This window comes from Dryobates pubescens, chromosome 4, assembly GCF_014839835.1.
Source record: "Dryobates pubescens isolate bDryPub1 chromosome 4, bDryPub1.pri, whole genome shotgun sequence".
Taxonomy (NCBI): Eukaryota; Metazoa; Chordata; class Aves; order Piciformes; family Picidae; genus Dryobates; species Dryobates pubescens.
In genome coordinates this window covers 26,489,334-26,505,920 of record NC_071615.1, presented here as the reverse complement: position 1 = coordinate 26,505,920, position 16,587 = coordinate 26,489,334, and the positions used below count along the sequence as shown (strand labels likewise).

The 16,587-nt window shown below is 44.5% G+C and overlaps 1 protein-coding gene across 1 annotated transcript in view; it reads left to right on the top strand.

The window, feature by feature from the left end:
• Positions 1-6,782: 6,782 nt before the first annotated feature.
• The window catches only part of LOC104298258 (cytochrome c oxidase assembly factor 1 homolog), a 56,401-nt gene continuing 46,596 nt past the window's right edge, over positions 6,783-16,587 (top strand). The window contains exons 1-2 of the mRNA XM_054161374.1: positions 6,783-6,835; positions 14,987-15,044. The gene's annotated coding sequence lies outside the window, so the exon portion shown is untranslated. The remainder of the gene's footprint in view (positions 6,836-14,986; positions 15,045-16,587) is intronic.

The following is a 16,587-nucleotide window of genomic DNA, read 5'->3' as shown; positions in this document are numbered from 1 at the left end:
GACACTAAAATGTTAGATGAGAAGTGAACCCTGCTTTAATTTAAAATTGGTTAGTTAATGTATCAATTTATATTATTTATTTAGGTCAAGAGGGAATACTTTGAAGCCTGAGGAGTGTAGATTTAGGCTGGATATTAGGAAGAAATTCTTTACAGTGAGGGTGGTGAGACACTGGAACAGGTTGCCCAGGAAGGCTGTGGGTGCCCACTCCCCAGAGGCGTTCAAGGCCAGACTAGATGAGGCCTTGAGCAAGTTTGTCTAGTGGAACATGCCCCTGCTCATGGCAGGGGGGTTGAAAGTAGATCATCTTCCAACCTTCCAACCCAAGCCCTTCCAACCCAAGCCCTTCCAACCCAAGCCATTCTATCAATTAATCTTCACTTGTTTTGACAAGAACAGTTCCAAGTGGCCTTTTTCTCATCTCTTCTGCTGAGCTTAGTCTATATGGCAGACATTCTTCATTTAAAAAAAAAAAAAAAAAAAAGAAGCTTAGCCCTCAGATATATAAAATGAAGTCTCTCAGAGCTGAATGTGGTTGTCTTTTGATGTTGTTGAGTGTTTGGTGTTTTCAGGGGGGTGGGGTGGGGAGAGAAGTAGGCACTGAAGCATCTAGTTTGCATCATTTGAAAATAAGAAGTTGAAAACTACAAAGAAGACATTGAAAACTATAAATATTGATTCTTGGTTCTAGTTATACAAAATAGGCATTGCCATTCCTTTAAGGATAACACAAACTATATTTCACCAAACTCCAGATGCTCATAAACACTAACTCAATTCACTGTCTAAAGAAACTGTGAGGTTGACCATGTGCATGAAAACTCAGGAGGACAAATCCATAATCATCATTCCTCCAGCATAAGGGAAGTCCCCTGATTCAAGAGTAAGAATCCTATCAATCATTAATCTTTTACTAGTAATTACTGAGTATCTAACTGCTTGTGACAATAGCTTTTAGTAAGACTTTCACAAAGGATTTCTTACATGTGCTGAAAACAATTTAAAATATATCCCTGTTGCTCTTCCTTTTATGAAAGATAAACTTCAAGTTGGATTTATAGTATTGAAACAGATTTGTCTTTATTCTTCCATTTATCGACACAGGTGACAAGAGAGATGCTCAAACACTGTGTTACTGATTTCTGGCACAGTGTCATTCTGTGTTCACATCTGTAATGAGAGACTCAACAGTGAAACGATTATCCTCACTTCAGGAAAATTAATCTGGCAAACCAATGCAAGGAGTTTAACAAAAATAATTTCACAAGAAATCCATTCAATAAACTGTTGCCCTAATTAACACGAGCTTGTTTGGTTTTGAACAAGCTCCAGCAGAGAAGTTCAGCATGATGCCAGGAGAGTTATATAAAGGCTGAGCCTGTCTCCTTTGTGTGCAGACGAAGCCTTGATGCATGTAGTTTTTTAAGGTAGGTAGAGATCGGTGGTAGCTGTGACTAGAGCAGAAAGTAATGATTACTGAGGTGGATTTTGCACCGTGTCTGAGAACGTAAGAATCACCTTTCTCCCACCAAAGGCTGGCTGGAATATGCTCCCACCATGTTCCTTTACAAAAGGGAAAACATCCTCATCTCCACTTTACACCTGAATAAACTAAGGTATGGCAAGGTTCAGTCTGTTTCAGAAAGGGGTGTCAAACACCTGCTACAAACAGGCATTTTAACAGGATTTGGAAGAATCTCAGTACTTTTTAAGACGAGCTCTCCCTCCAAAGAAGACACTTTGTAGGAAAGGTTCTAAACGACTTCGACGCTCTCGCCACGCAGTGCTCTGGTCACCCAGTGATGCTACCTGGCTATTCCTGCATCATTTACAAGCTAATATTCTGCTGCACCTTGGACATCCCTCCCAACAAAAGGGTTTTCTCTTTTTTTTCTACCTCATTGTGACCCCCCTCCTCGAGTGCTGGCCTGTCCCCTCTAGTCGTGGTGGGTGTCTCTGGAGCAGCTAGGACAACGCGACTTGCAGGATTGCCCCACTCCTTCACCACCGAGGGGGAACGCCGGTGCCAAGCAGTCGTGGGAAGGGCGGAGAGGGAGAGTAGAACACGAAAGCAGTGCCTTCAAATCCTAATTACAGTTAGCAGGGATTAAGTAATAGTCACTAACCTCTTTAGCTCACAGAGGAGAAACGTGATCCTGTTTAATTCTCCACGCTCCCTGCAGCTCCTCCTTACACAACCCTCTGCAGCTCCGGCATATCAATGTGCTATCATGGCAGCAACACCCCCTTGGCCAGGAATCCAATAAGGACACCACAGGGGCGGGCTGTCGCCAGGAGCAGCTGCAGAAAGGCTGGTACAGGCAGTCGGACTGGGAGCTGGCGCCTAGAGAGCACCAGGAACGCTGCGCATGGCAGGTTGAACAGCCCCAATTCTTCCAGCCTGTCTTCGAAGGAGAGGTGCTCCAGCCCTCTGATCGTCTTTGTGGTCCGCCTCTCGACCCCTTCCAGCAGGTCCAGTCATGCAACGGCTTGCAGACACTAGTACATCAGCAGTGCTTGTGTCTGCCCGGCTGCATCCATAGGGTTTATGCTGCAGGCTGTGCCCATGCTCAGCAAATTGAGCGTTTCAGTAGCACCAAGAAATCCTGTGCTTGGCTTTGCCCAGACAGGCAGCATACAGAAAGCAGGTGCTGGGACTGCCCAGGCCAGGTGTTACACCAGCCCTTAATCGACACTTTTTGTTTCCCTTCCTACAGGAATTGCTTCCTGGCCCACAACATACTGTGTTCAAAAACAGCTTTTCCTTGGAGAGGCACTTTTTACCCAGGTCTTCCTCCCAACCGTTTATCTCCATGAAACAGGACTTTCAGCTGAGTCATTCAGGGCTTGGAAGATAGAGTTTGTGAGGGTGCAGCTATTTTCCCCCAGGCCAGCAGTTCCTGCTATAAACAGTGTATGAAATGAGGATGGTCTGAATTCCACAGATCATTCTATACCGTGCTGATGTTGGGCATTCACAGGCTATGACAGAACCTAGAACTGTCACACTAGGACTAAAGGTACACAGGATCAAATCCTGTGTTCATTCACCTCAGATGTAAAGTAGAAAAAACTCTGGAGAAACAGGCAACTAATTTTTTGCACTTGAGTGTATTCAGTTCAACCTGCTACTAGCAACTCTTGGTGGCATGCTGTATGTAAGTAGTAATATCATAATTATTCTCCCTTGTTCCTAATAAAATTCAAGAGTTCAATGCAACTCCAGATATTCTTTAAGGGATTGAAAGTGATATGCCCTACTTTCCACCCTTCCCCACTCATTTGTTCTGACCAGTTAAGCCCATCAGCAAGACTTCAGCAACTCATTTAACCTTCTCCCAGCTACATTTTCTTTCCCAGAGTCACATTGTCTGAGCCAATTATGGAGTTTTAACTTCAGCAAAACTTCCATAGTCTAACATAATTTCATCTGAACTTGGGATTTATACTGTCATTGCTACAGTGGATGTTTCAGATATGTCACAGGATGTCTCATAATTCTTTCTTTCCTCTCAAACACATTGTACTACCACAGGCTAAAGCAGAGATCTACCCATCAGCTGCTCTAATTACAGTACTTACACAACTGCAACTAGAGAGTAACTGAAGAATTACATACAAGACCAACAAGCAGGAAGTTTAAAGCCCATCAAAGCATGAAGGAAGGTTTGGAACATATGTGTGGTATTGCATAAAGAGTATTGGTAGACCAGCAGGTATGGCATTTAAATATATACATCATGAGTTCAACATATGGGACTGCTAATGACTAGCACATGACTGTATGCTTAGCATAAAGTAATGAATCAATTAGCACATGATAGGAACCCATAACAAATAGCAGAACATATGAAAGAATGCATATGGGAATGATTAGAGGCAGCTCTAACTTAGAGCCCTTGGATTCTGTAACTGTGCTCCCATTTGTACAGCCACATGTTCTACAGGATGTGGCACCTGGCCCATCTCATAATAAACCTTATGAAAAAACCCTACCAGATGGAATCGGAACAAAAACCAGGTGGGACTGGCAACATGCAGCCAAACAGGAGGACACAACTGCCTCTTTCCACCACACTGTGGAGTTGGGTTAGATGAAAGCAGTCTGGTAACCACTTGCTGTTTGATCCCTGTATGCAGCCTCCAGCTCACTCTGTTATTGGTTTGTTTGTTTATTCAGGTGGCTAGATAACAAAACATTTAACTGAACTCCAGACATGGCCAAGGTTAGAGGGGATAGGAAGAGGAGTTCCTCCAGAAGTGGAAGGAGACATGGGCTCTGGAGGAGCCGTTTGTGGCCGTGAGATGTGTAGCTGGCATGGCAAAAGAAGTTAGGGTCCTCGAGGTGGTGACACTGGGCAGGGGGAATGGCCAGCACATACCTCCCAGCGTGGACATAGTTCTACCGGTGTGTTCCACAGACTGTTTCTCCTTCCACGTGCACATAGCAGAGAGTATTTCCAAAAAATGAGTACCTTTCAATACTAATAAATCTTCCCTAAAATTGGATGGATATTGCATAGCTTTCATCACTGTAAAATTACAAGGAGGACTGCAGGAATAGTTAGGCCAGCACAGGCATAGCTGGGAACTGCAGACAAGCTTTTGGCACAAAATCCGTCTTCAGGTCTGAAATGATTTTTCAGAGAGTAGAGATATAGGAGTCAGACCACCCTTGAAGGTTACTGCAGCTGATTCCCACAAAGAAGGGATGTTAGTGGAAAGAAGGGAGAAAAAGACTAAAAAACCTGGAGCTCTGCATACAAACCCACCGCTTAGGAGCATAGGAAGAGTTCCCACTTGGCTGGGCCACCCTCACCCTTTTTCCTTCTGCATTTCTCATTGTCTTATTTTTTGGTCATAATCTGCATGCCATTTTGTTCTGCTGATCATCTTTCCATGCCATGTTTCTCCTCACTCACCTTCCACAGTCCCACAAGCATTACAAGTCCTAGCAAGCAGAAGTATTAATTAAACTCAAGCTACAACCTAGGAACCTCTCACTCTCAATTATTTTGTCAGGAACAACTAAGCAATACAAAATAATGTAAATCATCATGCTGAGGGGAAGAGTTTCCTCACAACCACTAGAAGCCCTCCACAGGAAGAAATAGTTTTATTTGGGAGAATTCAGTAGAGGATAATATACCACTAAATCACAACAGTAAGCCAAAAAATTGTAAATGAGAAGCTGGAAACTGCTTGGCTAAGAAAACAGACTGGCTTGGCAACAGTCCTTGAAAAGAATGCCTGATTCAACCCCTCAGCCAGGAAACAGATACAGTAAGTATCAAAAGCAGGTACGATGCACTAAGAAACAGCAGCCAGGCACGCTCTGAAATTATTGGTACACTCATTGTTTAATTTCAGATGAAGCGTAAGCCAAGCCTCACAGTGATCCCACAATCTAGCAGCACTCACGCACACTTTAACAATGCCAGAGCCTGAGTGCAGAGCTCAGCGGCGGCTCTGGACAGCCTGCTTAAATAAACTCTGACAGGGACATTGGCTTATGTGGTACAATGACAAGGGATAAGTGTGGAATGAAAAAGATAAGCTAAAGACAGCAGTAATTAAGTATGCAGATCGTTGTATGGAATCACATCATCACATCAGATCCAGAGCGCTTTCTGTGGGGATTGTTGAAAAGATAACAGACATTTTGTTGGGTTTTTTTTTTCACAGAATCACAGAATGCCAGGTTAGAGGGGACCCCAAGGATCATCTGGTCCAACCTTTCCAGTGATACAGGAAAAGATTAACTGTTTTGTATAAACTGTAACATTTCACAACTTGCAAACTGTTCGAGCTTAGCTAGCATACCACAAATAACCACATGAGATAGCCATTTGGCTGTTAAGAAAAAGGGGGAAATAGCAAGAAGGAACTTGGATCTCCACCAGCAAGAAACTGCAGAATACAAGGAAAGCGCAGAATACAAGGAAAGAGCATGCACCAGCCCAGTGGGTCCAAAGGACAAGAGCGAGGAAGACTTGGAGCATGCCTCCCAACAACCTCCGAGTACGACCCCTCGAGGGCTGGCTGGCGCAGTCTCACTAACGCGCTTCGTGGTATCCGAATGAATCCAGGGAACTCATAGAATATGTAACAGGTTTCTGGTAACTCATTTTAATAAACACTCCTAGTTGCTCTTTTTATGAAAATGAGCTTCTAAAACTCTGCTCGGTGTGCTCTGGCGGGGAGTGTGTGTGGTGTGGACTAGATGATCTTTCGAGGTCACTTCCAGCCCCTAATTCTGTGATTCTCATGTTAATGCACAAGGGCGTTTCATGGTGTCCCTTGGTTTGAGGCTTGGGGGTGGGGAATAATAAGCCACCACAAGAGAGCAGGACTCTGAGAGGGAAGCAGCACGCTTAGGTGCGTTTCGGTGGTCACCAGGGAGCCGAGGGGATGTGGGTGTCGCACAGGCCTGTGCTTCAGCACGGCAGCGGCTGGCAAATCACCGCTGCCTTCTCCTCACAGCTTTTCCCCAGCTCACGGTTGCGGGACATGCGCCACCGGCGAGGCACAAGCCGAGGAACTCCCCTCACCCTGTCCTCCAGTAGCGGGACGCCCTGAAAACACCCCGGTGTAAACACACGCGGACCCAGCACGGCCGCCACAGCAGCCCGCCACAGCAGCCCGCCACAGCAGCCCGCCACAGCAGCCCGCCACAGCAGCCCGCCACAGCAGCCCGCTCGCCACTCCTGCCCTGCACCGCAACGCAGCCGCTCGTTGAGCCGCCCGCCAGCTCCCCCTGCCGCGCCCCGCCGGCACCACCGCTATGGCGGCCCCCATGATCCACGCCTGAGGCTTTCCGCCGAACGCCGCTGCTGTGAGTGCGAAGGGGCACCGCGCACGGGGCGCGATCACGGCCGTCCCAGAGGAGCCCCGCTGAGCCAGCCCAAACGTCCCCGCTCCGCCGCGGGGCTCGGCCCTGTGCAAAATGGCGGCCGCGGCGCGGTAGGGGCCCGTGGGGCAGCTGGGGCTAGGCCAAGGGTGGGAAGGACGCGGGGGGCCTTGAACAGGGAAGGGAAACTGAAGGAAACAGAGACTGCGGGCAACATCAGACAGTTAGAGGCGGTGGGGGTGAGCACAGGCACTCACCGGGTGGCATCACGGTGAGGAAAGCTGTGCAGCGAGGTGGCCAGAGGACTGGTAAGCAAGGAGTCTCAGGCCCGTAAGAGGATAAACAGGTGCAGTAATTGTAGATATGTCATCTCACAGCTCCATTACCAGGACTATGTTAATGTTAATTACACTTTAAATACACCTCACCTGCTTTTAGAAGTGGGCTGCAAGGCAAATTTACCTAGCAAGCAACAAATAAACCCTGATACACAGGGGGAAAAAAATTCTAACTTGCTGTAAAGAGGCTGTCGTGCTGGTTTCAACCACTTAGATGTCAATTCCAGGAAGGGAGCACTGCCAGCCCCCACACGGGTAGGTTTGAGGTGGAGCAGTCATGGGCTTGTGCCCCATGGCCAGCAGGCAGAGAGCTGTGACAGACAACAGTCATAGAATGATAGTTTGGGTTGGAAGGAACCTTTAAAGGTTATTAGAATAGAAGAAACCAGGTGGGAAGAGACCTTCAAGATCATTGCATCCAACCCATCATCCAACACCACCTAATCAAACCCCTTGCAGTCAGCAGGGACTTCTTCAATTAGAGCAGGTTGCACAGAGCCCTGTCCCACCTGACTTGGAATGTTTCCAGGCATGGTGCTTCTACCAGCTCTGAGCAGCCTTGGCCAGTGTTTCACCACCCTCAGTGTGAAAAATTCCTTCCTTATATCAAGTGTAAACATCCCCTCATTTAGTTCAAAACCATCACCCTCTTGCCCTGTCTAAAGGCCGTACTAAAAACATCCCTTGGGCTGAAATACACTTTAAAACAGGTATCTGCCCACAGTATTGTGCTGTGGAAAACCCGGTGGCAGAAGCACAGCTAGGCACAAATACACAAGTGTAAAGCAAGTCTGTGCAGTATCTCATCCACACAATGAGAAAACTACCATCACATTTGCTTCACTGTTCAGGTACAACTTGAGAAACAATCAAGTTGCCTTGAGCATGTTTAATAAGCTGATTAACACTGCAATGAAAATGAATTGCTGTGTTACTTTCTTTACAATTTGAAGCTTTCCAGTTTAACTCTCATCACTAAACCAGACAAGGTTTCCCCTATTCCTTCTTCCTGGTGAGGTGAGTTCCTCCTGTCTCCCACCCTGGCTGGTTTTGACTCAAATCAATGACTTTCAGCTGATTCACATGATCATTGAAAGTGTGGAAGGGAGCACGTAGCGTGAAGTGTTAAGAGTGGACTTTATTGCTTCTTTTAAAGCTAGTTTTTGGTAAACTGAAGTTGAAATGGAGCAAAATGAGCCTCCTTCACAGGCTGGAGCAGTAGCAGGCTGTGACAGCAAGATGGCCCTATTCCCCTGCCCAGCTGCGCATCCTGCTGCATCTCTTATGTCAGGTTTAGGGATCAGCTGATTTACTCACAGTCGGTTTTCCAGTGAATTACAGCTGGATGTGGCAAGCACTGCAGATGCACGGTCCAGCAGAAGGGAGGGAAGAGGGGCATGAGCGTCCCTTCCCGCAGCAACTCACAGCTGTCATTAAATGCGGTGTTAAACTGCATCTACTCTTTCTGTTGAGTTTAAACTTTGACTCAGCAGTAAACTGGTGTTTCATATCATGCAGCTGCCTGTGTTAAGGGTTCTCAGACTTGTCTGGAGGTGTGGCAGGGAAAGATGGGTGCATGTTGACAGATAACAGAATGCTGCCTTTATGGTAGCTTAGTGCCTAGAGATTCTTTTGTCCTAGTTAAGAGTTGACAAGAGTTGGTGCCCTCACTGTGTCAACATAATTTAAGGTGCTGAAATATCTAAATTCCATTAAACACAAAGTGGGGGGGTGAAATAGCTTGAAAGTTACTACATTGCCTGCTTAAGTTGTTGTGTTTGTTCCCCTGAGGAAGGAAGGATTCTCATCAAGAGGGGAGTGAAGGGTTTAGTCAAACTTAATGTGTCAGTTTTTTTCAAATGAGCTTTAACTTCAACTGCTGTAAATTGAATGGAAAAAAAACATGGAGAATGGAGATAAGGAGCTTTGGGAATTAAAGGGGGGAAAAATTAAACCCAAACCCTTCATTACTATCTTACAGCTGTTTCTGAGGAATACTTAGCTGTTGCAGTTCTGAAATTAATGAAGTGTGCATGGATTATTGCTGCATGTATTTTACTTCAAAGCTGTTTATTCCCCAGAAATCAGAGTCTTGGCATGTCTGTTGATACAGTACTTTCCAGGCCACTTTTCAAATACAGACTTCTGGGTTTTGACTCAGTGCCAGAGGAGCAAAAGGAACAAAATAACATCCTTACCTTTGCAGGTGTGACTACAACATGAAACTTAGCAGGAGGAAGGCTGATGCTGGGGGTTGTTATCACTACACTTGATGCACCTTAAGTGTTGGTGCTCACACAGAGACATGCCCACTAACAACGTGGCTGTTAAGGTGCTTGACCCTTCTCTTATACCTTCCACAGTTTAGCCATCCCAGGTGAATGCACCTTACCTATAAACAGCTCTATGCAAGCACTGTCATTGCACAGCAGTTTCTCTTACTTGCCACTATTGCCTTACCTATTCAGCAGCACAGCCATTAGAGCAGCTCCAAGGATGTTCTGGTGGCAGCCCAACTTGTGGTTGTTCTGAGAATTTGAAGAGAACTCTAGTTATGGATGACCTGAAGGCCACATCAGCTCTTGCCTACTTTTGTGCAGACACCTCACCAAATGGTCCAACTCCCAAATGGACAAATGCCACAGAAATAAAAATCAACAACTGATGTGTGAGCACTTGATCTTGAGCTGCTTGCAGAGGAAGAGAAGAAAAAAGGGACTTAGATGGCTTTTTCTATTTGTCTGTGATGTTGTTAGTCTACAGTTTTGAGCTGTGATTTTGCATAACCGAGGAGGGTGCAGGAAAAGGTCATATTGTTTCTTAGTTTCTGGAAGCAAGTAGCAGTTACATGACCATAAAGCTAGTGTGGGAGCTCTCCTCTTGAAGATGCAGTCTTGCTTTTTTACTGATCTGTGTATCGTAGGAATAGAAACTATTTGAGAGCATACTTCTGAAAAGCCACCTGAAATACAGGAAAGTGTGAAGTCTTACTAACATGTCAGTTCGGCATTGCTTCTTAAGTATTTTCCCTGTTCCAAGCAACTTGAAAAACATCACCAGTGACATTTGAAGCGTGTCAGGGATGCTTTCTGGTATTAGAGTGCCTTCAGTTCTGTGACAGAATACTTTCACCTGGTGGGGCGGCAGTGGTGATCTTTTAACAACTGCACTAACTGTACTAACAGTTGTATTTAACACACATACCTCACACACCCTCCTTTCCCCATGGCAGAGTCATTTGCTTTTCTCAGTATTTACATGCCTTCATTAAGTGACTGCACAGCCTGCCACCAACAAAAATACACATTTCCTGTTTCCACAACTGTCTCAGAGTACTCTGCATATCCTCAGTAAGCAGCAGATAATTTTTAGGATTTTGCCTTGCCTTTCTCACTCCTCCCTACACCAAATAAAAAGGCATTCCTGCTATTAATTTGATCACAACACTAAGCATAGTCAGCCCAATTATCCATTACCTAAAAATGGATTCTACCTCTCCTAGATCAAACTGGAGGCACATGAACAGGGACTGTTTTCCTTTTTCATATCTGCAGCTGTGTCTGCTTTGAAGAAGGGCTTTGTAAGCTTCTCCCATTAACTGACAAAGAGATAGGAATCTTCCACATCACTGTGTGCCTTCTCCAGATGTGGATTACATTCATTAATGGCAGCAGCAGTCTCCCAGTCTGTCTGGCAGGTGTTGATCTGTGCTCTAGCACTAGTGTAGATTCTCACTTTGATGATGTTAAATGAGTTAATGCCAAGAGTGTGCTTTTGAAGAGCAGATTGTGTCCATGTACTGCACTTTGACTTGGAGTTTTTCAAATGGACCATCAGCAGCTGGACCTCAAGAGAAAGCCTAATGCTCTTCACAGCTCATAGGTAGGAAAGTCCATGAGAGCAGGCAAGAGCTAGGTCTAAACAAACCACACACACAAACCCCACGTAATGGGAACACAGCCCTCAGGTATTTCGATTCACACACCTGACATTACCAGCAGTAATTCAAAGAGAGATCAATCTATCATTAAAGTAATCCTATTCTATTCTATCATTAAAGTAATTAGAAATTGATGTATAGGACCACCCCAGAAGGAAGACCCATGAAAAATGGGAATATCTATAGGGAAGTCTAACACTGTCCCAAAGACCTCAGACTAGGCTTTTAGCATTCTGCAAGAGCCTCTACAGCTGTTGGTGTGGCATTGAGGAGCACCACGACTGGAAGCTGTAAACACAGTGTGGTATACTGAAATCTGGAACACTTGAAAAGGCACATTCATTCAAATGTAACATGAAAAATCATTCACCTGAGGCAGGGCAATTTGTGGAGGGTACCTAGTAGTAGAAGAAAGTAAGATACGAGGAAGGAAAAGATAATTGTGGATACAGGGTGACTAGACTGTCTAACAAGAGTTCAGCATGGCAGATTGTCAATAGAAGCCAAAAAGTACTGCCAGAGATACACAGTAAAGCAGGGATTTGCATCCTGTACATGGCCTAATAGAACCATGAAAGACATGCTAACATTAAAACTAGTCACAGAAATGTAAGTTAGATGATTAGAGAACTGCAGGAACCTATTCTGGAAAGCATATGAGCAAAGTGTGATGAGGATTGATTAGATGCATTTAGAGGCAGTTCATCAACTCACGGAATAGTTTTTGGTTGGAAAAGACCTGTGAGATCATCCAGTTCAGCCATTCTCTAACTCTACCTAGGTCAGGCTGCAGCTAAACCATGTGCCTCAACACCACATCTCTGCCTCTTTGAAACACCTTCAGGTATAGGATTTCAACCACCTCCCAGGGAGCATGTTCCAGTGTTTGAGAACCCTTTCAGTGAAGAATTTTCTTTTAATATCCAACCTAAACCTCCTGTTTGTGGACAGAGCTGCACAAGCACTGAGAAAGAAAACTAAAAGCCTGCAAGCTCCAGAGCGTGCAGTACAGTTAGAAAGGTACAGTGAAGAGGGAAAGCTGCTAGGTGTAACTTCATTGTTACCTTTGGTCTAGGCCATTCATAGACACAAAGCTGCTTTTAAAAGCACTGGTTTGCTGTAGTACAACTTTTCTACATGATACGTAGTTGAAAAGCTTACCATAGGACATGGTTTACAATAAACCCTACCTCTGAGAATCTCAGTGCTTTATCAGAGTACATGAAGAGATCACACACCACTTGGAAAAAGGCAAGTACTAGCTTAGCAAGAGATTCACAAACACCAAACAGGCTGCAACCCTTAAAAAACAACAACAAAACCTCCAAAATATGCTAGTACATTTTCACTTAGTTTCCTACCTAAAGTACCTGTGGACTCCTGCTGTAAAACAGCTCCTCTTGTTACTAGAAGCTCCCAGGTACCTCTCTCAAATTTTGTCAGCTCTCACCAGCTGCTCTTTATAGCCTTTGAGCTTCCCAGGTGCAAAGCTTCCAGATGAAAAGTGATCTTTAATTTTGCCTTGCCTAGAAGCATTGAATAGTATTGTGTGTTTCTCACAATCTTTGTCCTGCTAGGTAGGAAGGATTAATTCTGAAAAAATAAGTTGTCTGAATTTGTTACTTCGGGTTTTTTTTCTATTCAGGAATTAATTACAAATTCCACAGGCTTCTGAGTAAATGAAAGGAACTCCAGGGGTGTATATGAGTTACAACCACTGTTAAACACGAGGTGGTTTTTTCCCATCTTGATTACAAAATCTACAGTGATCTTCATGCTGCTTTCATTTAATTGGAGTTTTGCCACCTACTTGAATAGGTAGCTCAGGTCCAAGTTCATTAACAACATGGAAAGATCTACTCTAAATATGAGATGTAGTAGAAGGATGATTGGAAGCTGAGCAGCTGCTTATACATGGTGAGCATGCCCTAGCTTGATGAGGTTATTTCCTAACCCTAAACTGTAAAGAGTCAACCGTGCAAAGTCGCAAACCTGCGTGTGGGATGCTGGATGCATGTCTTGGAAATTATGACAATAGCTACAATCTTCACCTCACTGAAGTTGGTGAAATCTTTTCCATGTACTTGACTGGAGCCAGGAATTTTGCTATAGGTGCTTACTGTCTGACTTTGCACGAGTTACTGCACACAGCACAGTAAATTCCTCTGAAAAGTAATTCAGCTTTTCTCTTCCCCAGTTCTCCCTTTTCCTTTAGGGTAGCAGCTCTGAAACAGTACCCTAAACCTCCCTCATCTCCATTCACCTTTTAAAATGAGAAATCTAGTAGATAACTTTCCAGCATCATGCTTGAGCAACATCATTGGCATCTCTTTTACATTGTTAGTCATAATGCACACTAGTGAGATGTCTTCCATCAGAATTTCAAAGCACTTAACAAATATTAATTAAATATTGTGTCTCTGTGAGGTGTGTAAGTAAGTAAGTAATTTTATAAGCCAACACCATATAAAGGAGAGGGAAGGGTGGATTCTCACATTAGTGCATAGCCTCTTACTCATTTACAGTTATTTTCTTCACTGGTGTCTAGACCTGAAGTAAGTTCCTTATGCAGCTTTTGTAATGGCCACATGAACAGGAATGCCTGTGAAGCTGAGCTGCAAGACACCTCTCATATTTCCATGATGTGAAAGTACGTCCTCTCAAATATTTTGTAAAGTGGAGCTAGGGTAAATCAAGTCAGTAGAAAAGACAGGTGAAGAAGTTGAGCTCCAGCCCTGCCTTCAGTTCCACAGAGCAGGCGTTCCTAAAAGTGTTGTCCTATGTTTGCTACCCTGCAGGTAGCAAAGGACTTTTGGGATGTTGCAGCCTTCCTTTCCCCAGACACATTTAGTCTTTCTGCCTGGAAATCACATTTAGGCAGTTTTAGAGGACTTCATAAATTTGTCTGAGCTTTCCAGATGTCTGGTAGCTGTAGGAAGCAGACACTTATGAACTAGTTGCTGCATGTCTGTGAACGTGAACTACAGAACATGGAGCAGCCTAGCAGGAGCAGCGTCGTGTGTGTGCTGTGCTGTCCAGCCATGCACAGTAAGTGCACAGCTCTTCACAAATAGCAGGCTTGGTGCAGATGTCACACACATCTGAGCTTGTGTGCGGTCAGCCCCATGCTTTCAGATGGGAGCTACACAGTTCTTTGCATATACACCACACAGCTTCTGGCTCCTGGCTGTGCTGCAGCTGCTGCGTATGCACCTGTTTTTTGATATCTGTTAAATCCTCTGCAGGCATATGGGATTCCTGTCCCTCTAGTTTGCATCCTTATATCCACAGTCCTCCAAAGCCACAATGATGAGGACCCTTACTTGTTCTGCTTGACACTTTGATAATCCTCTTCCCTTCTAATGACAACTTGTTGGACTAAGACACTGATTCCGTGAGAGACTTGGAGACAGTTTGACAATTTTATACTGCCAGAGGTGAGCAGTGACAGTCTTCAGTCCTTTGCCATCCCAGCCCTCCTCGCTTTTGGTCCTCCTGCTGCTTACCTCCCACTGATCCTGGCATGTGTTGCATCCCACCATTAGCCAATTTGACCTATTAGCCTGGAAGAAAAATAGCCGAAAGGTAGATGGCTTCCTCTGGAATAGTGAGGTAAATCATCTGCCTAAATGACAGATACAAGGTAAAGGATCAGAGGAGGTCCTGAACCTCTTCAAGTGCAGCTGGGAGGCTTGCAAAGGGGCTGAGAGAGTTGACCTGGTGCTTTTTTTTTTTTTTTTCTTTTTTTGCAACAGTGACTTGTTAGATTAGCTTAGCTGCCTTTGAAGTGGTAGTTTGATTTCTTTCTTCTACAGAGGAGGCCTTACTTGCATCTTTTTCTCTCCTTGTCATTTACAGCTATGCCATTCAATCTGGGGAATTTCAGGTGGATTCAGCGTTTTTGTCACACCACCAGGTAAGAATCATAGTTTTGGAAGGGTTACCAAGGATTTTCTACATTGTGCCCTTACAGGTAATTGTTTAACTTTCTTTAATATGCTTCTGTGGCCTCTGACCAGTTGGGTTATTTATTTTTTCCCAGCTCTTTGTTTGTTGGAGGCTAAAAGCATAGTTGCCATCACGTTCAGAAACCCCTCTATGCTTTTTAGACATGCTTATTCCAAGGTACCTTCAAAAAATGTTTTGAATCCCTTGTCTTGCTCCCTTGAACTAGTTGGGAAATTGTACCTAAAGCTAAATACAGCTCTTGTATTGTGTGGAAAGCACTTTGAAATGAAACAGAAATTTGAGAGACTTCTGTTGGCTGCCTCAGAGAGTGTCAATCACGCTATATATTTCTTCCATCCCCCTTGAAGATTAATAAATAGAGACCAAAAAACCCACTTTATTTTCCCTGCTTCATAGCATCCAGCTACTAGAAGAGCAAAAAAACTAAACACAATGAAATTCTGATTATTCCTTCTGTATTGTTTGGGAAATGATGGAAGACTTCAGCACGTTAATAAAGCAATTTAGACATGCGTCTGCCACAGCTGGTGGAGCACAGAAGATCAAAAGAACATTCTCATCTGCCTGACACACACACCCAGTGTTGGTTCATTAATGGCATACTTTTAGCGTAGGTTATAACTGTACACATCCTACAACAAAGCAGTGCCATGAAGTCCCCTGTCCTTAGGGAACAGAGGGAGCAGGGGGGGGAAAAGAAGTCTGGTTGATGAAAGCATTCTCAGCGGCTGAGAACATCACTAACTGTGAGAGGGTTTGCTGTGAACTTTGAAAGGGTGGGAAGCTGAACTGTGCACCATCTCCGTTTGATTGCATTGTTCAGAATGAATCCCCCGCTGATAAAATCATTCCTGGTAAAAGGCCTTCTAGCTTTCAGAGGCCTTGCAATCAAAGCATGCATAGTGGGGGCGTGTTAAGTATCAGGGCTCTGTAAAAGATGTACAAATTAGTGGGTTTGGAGCTGCCTGTCTGTTTTGGTGACAGAAAGTGAAGGTCTAAGTATATGTGTTTTAAACCAAGTATGACCCAGTTTAGGTTCTCAGTGTCCATCCCTCCCTAACAGAGGAAAGAAACAAAACCCGTTTTGTTTGTCCTGATGCTCATTCCATAGGGTCTCTAGTCTAAAGCCCTAAACTTCAGCTGAAAATCAGAAAGCTTACTATTTTTGCATTTTTGTACAAAAAAGTCTACACATCCAGTTGAAGGAAATCCCAATTGTAATGAAACTAACTGGGCAGTTTCCAGATCAAATTAATTCCTGGCCTAGAAGCTGACCTCTGAACATCATAGAATCCAACCCTGCTGCCAAAGTAGGTTCTCCTAAGGCAGGTCACACAGGAAAGCATCTGGATGGGTCTTAAAAGTCTCCACAACACCTCAGCAGCATGTTCCACAGCTTTGTCACCCTCACAGCAAAGGAGTTTTTCATCATGTTGAGGTGGAACTTCCTGTGTTCCATTTTGGATCTATTGCCCCCTGCCCTAGCACAG